The following is an 11,568-nucleotide window of genomic DNA, read 5'->3' on the forward strand; positions in this document are numbered from 1 at the left end:
TAATCGTTCGAAACAAGTGAACCCCTGTCGGTTGCGATACATCTCCCCATTTATAAGCACAAAGGAAACTAAAGGTACATTTGAGGCAAAATATTCGTAATTAGGCAGAAGTGCGCGCGTTCATTTAGTTGCGAACGTTCGTTGGGTGGGTTTTCACGATATAAAGGGAAAAAAGTGTTATTGCAATGCCGCGACGTGCGGCAGGAAAAGCAAGCACAAAAAGAACAGAACTCTTGTGGTGCACTATCAGGTAGGCGGCGCGCGAGCAGTGCGAATGAGGGAAATTTCGAATTGTTTCGGGAAGTAGCAGTGAGCGGATAACGGCGCTACAGCCCATTATGGCGAATTACCGTTCGGCCCCTTAGACAGCTTTGACATTGATTGGAACGGCCTTAACTTTTTAATAGTCGCTATCAAATGCATTCATTACTGCAACTGACCGAAAGCCGCCCAACAGGTGCTGCACCGCAGAGATGACTTTATTCACGCACCCGAAGAATGCGAAGCCCGGAAGGAGGAAAAAATCTTTTGAGCCAGTGTTGAAGTTGTCTGAAGCGCATGGGGAAGCAATGATGGACTGAGATATTTTGTGGCCCCCTGTTAACAGTACGAAATGTACTAGTTGATTACGTTCTGCGATAATTTAAAATTTCGAGAGAGCTAAACCTAATGTTTCAGAGTCCCTATAAAATACCATAGGCTGCCGAAAAAGATACCAACATGCCAGTCAGACATCGCAATAAGGCGAGATTTCGTAACTATCTTCCACGTACCCCAGTTATAGCAATTATTACTTATGCTGCCTCTGAAATGTTAGAGCACCGGTCGGCTTGTCGGCATACCAAAGCTGTCATAATTTTTTGCAACACATACAAGATACACATCTTCGTTATGTGAAGGACAATTCTTAATACGTGCACATAAATTGCGAATGTTTCGGTCTGCACTTCCAAGGGAGATTTTCAAGTTAGGCAATTACTGATATGATGGTACTATTGGAGAATAGAGTTAGAAGTTGGGACAATACACCGCTAAAAATATTGTGTTTAACGTTTACGCGTTCAGGTGTTAGTTGTTTACTAAAACGATATCTTAGGCGTAGCAAATTAGGGTTATTGCAGCCAAATGTGCTGCAATATGTGCAAGGCGTTGTGTGTGTCTTCTCAAAACCCGTACCGATTACGTTGAACCATTGGCAAAGAATATAAATCACATAAAAAGCGACTAACAAATCTTTGCCCAAGCCAAGTGATGAGAGTGGTTTAGATTGATCTGCTTCTGTGATTTTTATGCGCTTCATGCAGTGTAATAATTTAAGTTCGAATGAAAAAGCTATTTGCGAAAAAAAAATTTGTTTGCTGTTTTTGTTGCGTGCAATAAAACACATCTAGCAGTTCATCGATTTTCATTAAAAGCCCAGCTGAGAACAATATAACGGGAAGTATAGTATCGAGAAGAAGGTATTTTATTACAGCATGATTGCTGCACAGCTTGCTCGATATGTAGCAGTCACTGGATTGCATCACTCTCAAGTTGCAGTTCGAGAAAAACAATAACCTTTAAAGAAGTAACATAAATTTGATACATGAGAAATGTAGCTTGAAATATGCACTTACGATTTGGTGGGAAGATTTAAAACCGCAAAATTCTGGAGTCAAAAAAATTACTGTTCACTTACAGCTTTCTTTTGTGGTGTTCATAATATTTAAAAAACCAGATTCATCCTTAGAGAACTGGAATATTTCCAAGTATTTTATACTTTGGCTACAAAGGAAAAATGAACGCCTTCAATTATTTTGTTTTACACGGTACAATAACTTAAAAGTAATCTCTAATAAACAACCTTTGACGCGTAAGTTTGGAAAGCACAATTCACAAAAGTGCCGTGTCAGAGGGCAACACTTGTGGCATAAACCACCAGACATTTTTGAACGAAGCACTATTGTTTTTATTTCGTTTGTTCCATAGAATTTTGCGGCAGCTGTTTGTCCATTCAATATAACGAAAAACCTCAAAAGACGGACTTTTATAACGGCAGGGCTGTTTGGGCTTGGCTTGGTCCAGTGGCGGTAACAAAAAGTACCAAGAAAGAACTTTCGGCGCGAACTTCCTTGCAAGAACACCTCGCCGAGCCTCGCACGAATTCGAGCAGCGTGGACAGAGCCAACGCTCGCCTATCTATGACGTCACTGCTCGGCAGCGGCGCCTTCGTTAAACCCCGACGGTGACAAACAGCGCCTTGTCACTTCGCGGCGAGCATATCGTTTATACTTCCGCAAGGAAGGAATGGGTCGGCCTAAGAAGTATCAAACTCTCGAGGAACAAGGAGCAAATCGGGGATGGCATAGCGTCGCTCCTCGAACCATTGCTTATGACTATCAGAAGGCTACGATGCAACCACGACCACGAGCATTGCGCCGAAGGTGGCGTGCCTAAGAGGCAACGAAGAGAGGAAGATCCTGAGTACCAAGCTCGTGATGCGGAGTACAAGCCATACCTCCAGCAACATGATCCCGGACTGCGGGTGGGGCGAACGACTGGTTCCAGCACGCATTCCTGAGCACCGACTGTGGCCACAGCTGTACAGCCAGCTGCGCTGAACCGACCGTACATGTCGAAGACGTGACAGCTCAGGTTTGACCAAGCTTGTCCACCATATGATCTGCTATCACTGTTCCTTTCCGAGGCATTCTTGACTGCCAGTCCTTATTACTGTCTTCATTTATGAAAACCATCATTTGCACTTCTTATTCGCCCCATGCATAGCAAGGGCCTCTGCTCTGGCAGTCTTTTGTTTTATTTATTTACAGATACTGCAGGCCCTTCTCGGGCCCATGCAGGAGTGAAGACAAAGAAATACATCGGCAGAAATTCAACATACAACTCGACAATACATCCGTGTTGCTTGACGTAATTTTAAAACGTACAACACATATAGGCGGAGGCGCAAATAAGCTTACACAATCGCTTATGGAAAAGAAATGAAAATGATAATGTATTCCAATTTTGAAACTACATATCAACCAAAGCCTATATTATCAATACGCTGAGAAAACACTTCTAACGACACAGAGTTCACCGTCTCTTCAGGTAACATATTCAAGTAAGAAATTGCTCGAGGAAACGAAGAAAAGTTATGCAAATTAATGTAACTAATTGGTTCCATAATGGTCTTACTGTGATGAGTTCTCGCTGAATGTTTGAAAGGCTCTTGGATGTAGTTTTCCCGCGACAATTTGAAGTGACCGTAGTAAAGCTGATAAAGAAATTTTAAGCTAGATATGACCCTACGCTGCTCGAGTTTTTGGAGGTTCGCCCTATTACGTAAATTGGTTACTCTCGAGTGACGCGAATAAACAGAATAAATCAAGAGCAAAGCTAAATTCTGTACTCTTTCAATTTTACTTATCAAGTATTGTTGGTACGGGCTCCAAATGACATCTGCATACTCCAACTTAGGTCGTACTAGTGCTTTGTAAGCGTTTAATTTCACAGCAGGAGGGGTATTGCGCAACTTTCTTTTCACAAATGCCAATTTCTTAAATGCACCCCGACAAACGTTATCCATGTGCGTTTCCAAACTAAGGTTACTTGTAAGTGTGACGCCTAGATATTTAACCTTATCATATTTGTTGATGGCAGCATTACCTCAAGAATAAGTAAAGCCGAGGGGCCTCTTTTTGTTGCTGAATGTAACAGAAGTTGTCTTATTAGCATTTATTCTTAAATCCCACTTTGTACACCATGTCTCAATTGAGTGCAAAGCATTGTTTAATTTAATTTGGTCATCTCGAGTATTAATAACTGTGTATACCACGCAGTCGTCCGCCAAATATTTAATATGGATAGGGGGTTCAACAGTAAGATAAATATCATTTATATATACTAAAAAAAGGAGAGGGCCCAGTACAGAGCCCTGTGGAACTCCAGAGTAAACGTCCAACTCTTCGGAGATACACTCAATAATGGCGACACACTGTGTTCTATTTCTTAAGTGCCTTCTATCTATGAGACTACTTTTCGTTCAATGCCAACTGCGAGTAGTTTCGTAATCAGATCGGGATGAGGGACGACATCGAACGCCCTTGACAAATCTAGAAATAGAGCGTCGGTTTGACCATTTGTATTAAGTGTACTAATTAAATCATCTGTTATTTCAGATAGTTGGGCAACGGTTGATAAAGCAGATCTAAAACCATGCTGCTTGGAATAAAGCAAATGGTTGTATTCTAGGTAAGTATTGATGGCCTTATAGATAATATGCTCAAATAGTTTACAAGTACTCGTTAAAGAAACTAGCCTGTAGTTGTTAATTTCTAGAGGAGAGCCAGATTTATGCAAGGGAATAATTTTTGCCGAGCGCCAGTCATCGGGAATAGTCGAAGTGCGTAAGGACATAACGTAAATTTGATGTAGATATTTAGCTACCCATGCAGCATATCTACTTAAAAAAGTATAAGCAGTTGATCAGGGCAAGCTGATTTCTTCACGTCTAGTTTATGCAAAAGGCTGAGGACACCATCCTCTGTTATTTTTACTTAAGGCATAGGACAATCAAAAATATATGACGGCAGCGCAGCGTGCGAAGCTGTCCGCGTGTACACAGATTGGAAAAAGGCATACCCGGCAAGTTGAAGTCTCCTGTAACTATAATATTCGATCTGGAATTTCTATTTTCTGCAAGACAGTCGTACATGGCTTCTAAATATTCGTGGGAAGCATTAGGTGGTCTGTATACGCCACCAAGAAGTATAGTTTTGCCAAGAAATTTAAGTTTACACCATAAACTTTCGTGGTCACAAATGCAACCCAAAATAGTGAAACCAATGTTGTTTTTATGGCGATGGCTACTCCCCCACCCCGTGATTCCCTGTCTTTACGAATAAGTTTATAAGTAGAGGGTACGACTTCCGAATCCTGCACACCTGCATGCAACCATGTTTCTCTAATTACTAAGACATGAGGATGATACCAGGATAATACGTCTTCGACTAAACCAGTTTTATTCACGATGCTGCGCGCATTGAGCGAAACAACTCTGAGCACTTTGGTTACAGACTGTTATTTTTTTCGCGCTTTCAGTTGGTCACACGGGCAGGCGCAGCTGAATCAGGTTCAATCCGCTTCTGCGCAGCAGGCTGCGTGACTTCTACCCGGCAGTTTAGAAGCTGGTTCCAAGTGTAAACTTTGTCGCCGACCTTCAATTTATCAAAAGATAGTAAAACCTTCGCCCCATTAGCCTTTTCCTCAGCTGCAGAACGCCACAGCCTACCGCGCAAGTCACTTAGCGTTTTTGAGAAGTCCTCTGATACTGAAATCTACGTTCCTTTTAGCTTAGGGCATGATGCCATTATTTTCATTTTCTCAGAAAAATCAAAAAGCCGCAGCATAACCGGCCGCTGTTTCTCAGCATTTTTGAAACCCAGCCCGTGAATCCGCTCAATTGATTTAACGTCCACGCCAAGTAACTCTTTGAATACCTGTTGCTCAACTATGTTTCGCAGGCATTTGTTGTCTTCGTTTGGCTCTTCACTTAGGCCAAAAATTATAACATTATTTCTTCGAATACGCTTTTCCAGGTCTTCGACCATAGCTGACAGCTCGTCTACCAATTCCTTTGTCCCCTTGCAGAGTACCTCGTGCTCGGCCAGCTTATCCTCACATTTTTTTAAACGAGCAAACTCCTTTTCCATCGAAGTTATCCTTTTCTGTACATTACCTATAGTTAATTCAACCTGCTTCAGATTGGCAGAAAGTGCGGTGAGCGTCTAATTGGTTTTTGTTTCTCTTTTAGTATCTTCTTCAGAATTTGGCTATTTACGCTAGCTTCAGACTCCGAATCTGAGGTCGGTCCGGGGTTTAGCTCTACGTCTCCAGATGTTAAAAACAGCAATTTTATAACATGCAAGCAATCACACAACAAAGCAAGCAGACTCTGTGGGCTTGGCAGCACGGTTAAGGTAACTGAATCGTCCCTAATTAAATACACAGAGTATTTGTCACCAACCTGGGCTAAGAAATAGAAGTTCATGAGCATCCGTCCATACGCGGTGCTGCCAAGCCTACTGAAAGGCTGCAGAAGCTGGCTCCGGGTTTTATGCCAAATCCAGAAAGTGTCCACTGACGTCACACTGGTGGCGAGATGGTGGCGAAACAGCACTCGAGGCGCAGCCTGCCGCTCCATCGAAGGAACACTCCGGCGCAGGCGCGATGAAAATTGCTTGCGATAAAGGAATGTCAGCCGGTCGCCCAACGATAGAGTCCGCCCCCAGCAGGGCAATATAGGTGAAGAAATAGAAGTTTATGAGCATCCGTCCGTACGCGGTGCTGCCGAGCCCACTGAAAGGCTGCAGAAGCTGGCTCCAGGTTTTATGCCAAATCCGAGGAAGTGTCCACTGACGTCACACTAGTGGCGAGATGGTGGCGAAACAGCACTCGAGGCGCAACCTGCCGCTCCATCGACGACGCTCCATCGAAGGAACACTCCGGAGCAGGCGCGATGAAACTTGCTCGCGATAAAGGAGTGTCAGCCGGTCGCCCCACGATGGAATCCACCCCCAGCAGGGCAATCTGGGTGAAGAAATAGAATATGGGACATCTTGAAGGTAGCGCACCTAAACACGGACACAAGGGACGAAACGACAAACCAGAGCGCTGACTCACAACTGATTTTTATTAGAACAGACACACACTTAAATACTACAACCTAAACCCATGTGACCAGACATCATGCATACGTCACAATCCAGCGTATCATTTCTAAAACATGACAGGCATGAAACAGACTGTGTGGATGAAGGTGCGTGTTATATTTAGGTTACAGAGCCATTTAAAAATTCAAACTCACTCTTATGTAAATGAATCGACGGCACACTAAACCACCACACCCCCTTTTTTCTTATATTATATGCCTCAATAATCTCGCATGTTAACTTATCCCTGTGCACAGATAAAATAACCGTTTCCTCGAACTCAGGCTCGCAGTTGCACTTAGGTACGTGTTGAGCCACGTGCGAGCAGGTGTCTCCTCCTAAAGACCTTCTGTGTTCCAACAACGTGACATTTATACATCGAATTGCCTTTTGTTCCATGCAAAAAGTAAGTTCTCTACCTTACGCTATTTAATTGTGGTTATGTGTATATTGGCCAGACAAGTCGATGTATCAATGTCAGGTTGCTGGAACACAGAAGGTCTTTAGGAGGAGACACCTCCTCGCACGTGGCTCAAGACGTATCTAAGTGCAAGTGCGAGCCTGAGTTCGAGGAAACGGTAATTTTATCTGTGCACAGGGATAAGTTAACACGCGAGATTATTGAGGCATATAATATAAAAAAGGGGGTGTGGTGCTTTAGTGTGCCATCGATTCATTTAAATGAGAGTGAGTTTGAATTTTTAAATCGCTCTGTAACCTAAATATAACACGCGCCTTCATCCGCACAGTCTGTTTCATGCCTGTCATGTTTTAGAAATGATACGCTGGATTGTGACGTATGCATAATGTCTGGTCACATGGGTTTAGCTTGTAGTATTTATGTGTGTGTCTGTTCTAATATAAATCAGTTGTGAGTCAGCGCTGTGGTTTGTCGTTTCTTCCCTTGTGTCCGTGTTTAAGTTCGCTACCTTCAAGATGTCCCATATCCATTACCAACCAGCCCAGTTGTCACTTCTTCTAAAGAAATAGAAGTTCATGAGCATCCGTCCGTACGGGGTGCTGCCAAGCTACTTGGTGCCATTGGTAGCTTAAAAGGCTTCAACGTTGGTCAACCACTCTCGACATGCCGTAGACAGTCGAGTCACGGTCCGGGGGTTGGAAAGAACGTCCCCTTCTCCCCGAGTAGTCTGAGTGGCGCTAGCTACCACCGCCAAGTGCAGAAAACAGAATATCTTCACAGAAATACACGGGAAAGTGGAGGGGAAATAGCACCGCCGGTAACGTAGTGATAACCTCACCAGACGTGTAATCTGGATGTCCTAGGTTCGGATCCTATTTTTTCTCTCCAATTTCTGTCTTTCAAAATTATTTATCAGTTTCAATGACCTACCGCATTCTCCCCTTTGTTTTACGATGTTTTCTTGAATGCGAATCCTTGTTTCTCTCTCTCTCTCTCTCTCTCTCTCTCTCTCTCTCTCTCTCTCTCTCTCTCTCTATATATATATATATATATATATATATATATATATATATATATATATATATATATATATATAGATAGTCACGAAGCTAAAGACGACGCAGCTGTCTTGAAGAAAATATTACACCATCTTCCCGTGGGGAACCATGAGGAGGATGCGAAGCATCATAGGGGTTCCGTGTAGATTCCATCGCCATCGCGTTGCCGTTCTGTTGTTTCATTTACCGGAGCACGAATGGGAACGTAGTGTGAACCCCTATGAAGAGGCAGAAAATTGTAGAGACAGCGAAGAGATCGACACCGGCGTTACCTGATCGAACACCTCCTGGTTCTCGTCTTTCTTTATTGCGTGCTCACGCTCCTACCCGCTGCCCCTCCTCTTCGTCCTCTTCAGTGGTTGAGCTTTAAAGTGCGTGGCGCTTCCCTTCTTAGCTTTCCCAAGGGAAATGCAACATCCTCCTTTAATGTTTTCAGCTCATCGTTTCCGTTGACGTCCAGCTTCATGTGCCTTTGTTGTATCAGTAGCTTCTTGATGTAGTTTGAATGAGTCAGGGACATCAGGCTCGTTTGTAGCACTTGCTCCTGTCTCGCTTTTGTAGCGCAGTGGGAAGAGCGCCACGAACCTCCAGTTGCAGCCAGGGAGTTGTGGGATCGAAAGCAGTAACGGATCAAGAATCAAGCAGTAACGGATACTATTCTGTGTGCTTTTCGAGATAAGGTGCGTACTTGTGACTGGCGACATGTGTTTATTATAGCGGACGCGGAACGCGCCCACAATTCCTTCTTTGATACTTTTTTAGCTCTGTACAAGGAGTGTTTTTCATTCAAAACCATTCGGCAATCTGGTAAGATCCGCAAACCCTGGATCACTCCTGAGCTGCTTAATAAAATAAAACGAAAGATAAACTGTATAAAAAGTTTATTAAATCTCGCGATCCCAAAGAGCTTAAGATGTACAAGTCTTTCCGTAACAAAGTCTGGAAAAAACTGAAAACTGCAACAAAGAATTACTTTTGCGAATACTTTTATGATACTTCAAAAAGGACAGATGTTACATGAAAAAAAAAACTGAAGGCAGTTTTAAACCGTGGTCCAAATTTCAATTCCGTAGCAAACATAATAAAGATGAAAACGAGCTGACAGGTGGTTATCTGGCCAACGCTTTCAATGAATATTTTGTTAATTTAGTAAAAGGAGGTATTAGTAGCAATGCACTGAATACTTTTAAATTCAGGACTGATGAGACATTTTTTTTTGGGCCCGGCAGCCGATAACGAGCTGACATCAGGTTTTCTAGAATTGTACAACAGCGGAAGCTCCGATGCCTATGAAATTAAAGTAAAACCCGTAAAGTTTGAGTTAGATCTTATACTACCAATCCTAACACATATATTTAACCTTTGCCTGTCCCAAGGTGTTTTCCCGCAACATATGCAACTCGCCAGGGTCAGTGTTTTGTTCAAGAAAGGCGACAGGAACAATATCGGAAACTACAGGCCAGAGTCAATACTGCCTGTATTTTCAAAAAGACTGGAAAATGTAATTTTATCTACAATGTCTCACTTCTGCGATAAGCTGAAGTTGCTGATTGACGCTCATTTCGGTTTCAGGAAGCACCGCTCAACACAGCGTGCACTCTTAGAGCAAAAAAAAAATTTGAACGCTTTTGAAGAAAGAAAGTTGGCTGTTGGTATATACGTGGATTTTACTAAAGCTTTCGACTATTTGGATCACTAATTCTTGCTGAAAAAAGCTAGAATACTACGGCTTCCGGGGAACGCCTTTGATGCTTTTAAAACCCTATTTAAGCAGCCGAATGCAGTTGGTTCAGATAAATGAGCACACGGCCGCCGTGAAACGTATCCTATCAGGTGTGCCACAAGGTAGCATATTAGGCCCATTTTTATTTAACATTTTTGTAAACAAAATCCCACAGATTGATAACCAAGTGAAATTTGTCATTTATGGAGATGACACCACTTTGTTATTTTCCGCTTCTTCGGCAAATGAACTATAATTGAAAGCAAATAAAAGCCTTGTAGAAATAGGAAAATGGGGAGATTCCCATGGACTGAAAATAAATACTAATTAAACTAAAGCTATTGTGTTTCGCACTACGAATACGCAACTTAACCGCGTTATGAATTTTGAGCTATGTGGCACGAACATTTTCTCAGAGAGCATGAAATGGAACGAGCACGTAGAGTATGTCGCATCGAAGTTATCTCGCACAACTGGACATACTTTCATTAACAAACAGATCTTCCCCACTCGAGTGAAGCTTCTTATTTATAACTCCCTGTTTGCTTCGCACCTAAATTACTGCTGCTTAATCTGGGGACATACGGGGGCTGTCAATCTACACAAATTACATGTCTTACAGAAAAAAATGCTAAGAAACGTAGCAAACGTCTCGTAAATTATTCGTTGCATTTGTTATTTCCAAAATCGAAATAATGGCTGTCTATAATATTTATGCCTACCGTATGCGCGTGGGCTATAAAATGGCAATAAAAAGCCCAAGTAATTTTTTTCACAGTTTAGCCCCTTTACAGAAACCACCCGCGATACACGCAACACGCAGCCATGGTGTTTGGAACATTCCCTCGTTTAGAAAAAAACTACGGACAACAAATTTTGAGACATAAAATTCCGGAGATGTTAAACTTTTGCATAAATTCAAATATAAATTTGAACTCGGTGAAGAAAAGGAATATACGAGTGTTTATTTGCAGCCGTAACGAAAGCTAATCGTGGCTGTTCGCTATTTCTGTTTTTGTTGTATTGAGTGCAATCGATGGTTTGTTCGTTTTCTGTATCTCACTGTCAAAAGTGGTTTTGTGTGTAAAAAGCGTTTTTAATGTTGCAAGTGTTGTTTCTATACTTCTGAACCGTGCGCTGATCTACTATCAACGCTGCGTTACCAAGCAAAAAGTGTTTTCTTGTTTATGTTTAGTTCTAGTTTTGAACTCTTCGTGTCAACACTACGTTGCGGTGTGAAATGAAGAAGTCTTTTTCTGAAGGTGTTTTTTGTTGTTTGTTTCTTTTTATATTTTCTTCGCTGTTTTACAAGCCTGCTAGTTCTTCCAGTGTTAAAGAAAGCGTTTGTGAATTCGGCGGCCGATTTCCATTTTCCTTTTCTTTTTGTTTCTTTTTTTCGGAACGCCTGTAAATACAGCGCGATTGCTTTTTTTTGTTACTTCCTTTTTTTACGCTTTGTGCTGTGCTGCGTGCGTCTTGAATTATCTATGTATTATTCAAGGAGGAGGGAGCGCCGTCAAGCTAACCAGATTCGCTTTTTTTCTCTCTCTTCCTACATCATTGTGCATGGAAAATAAAGGCATTATTATTATTAAACCGGGCGCCACTAACTACTTCTTTTTTTATAGTGTAGGGGGAGAGGTGCAGATGCCGGATGACGGAGAGTCGACTAAG

At 42.3% G+C, this 11,568-nt stretch overlaps 1 pseudogene; it reads right to left on the reverse strand.

Annotated features, from left to right (window-relative positions):
• Positions 1–5,078: 5,078 nt before the first annotated feature.
• LOC144168170 (uncharacterized) lies at positions 5,079–6,031 on the reverse strand (annotated as a pseudogene).
• Positions 6,032–11,568: the final 5,537 nt, after the last annotated feature.

This window comes from Haemaphysalis longicornis, unplaced genomic scaffold (assembly GCF_048455015.1).
Source record: "Haemaphysalis longicornis isolate Haplotype H1 unplaced genomic scaffold, Haemaphysalis longicornis Haplotype H1 scaffold_2, whole genome shotgun sequence".
Classification (NCBI taxonomy): domain Eukaryota; kingdom Metazoa; phylum Arthropoda; class Arachnida; order Ixodida; family Ixodidae; genus Haemaphysalis; species Haemaphysalis longicornis.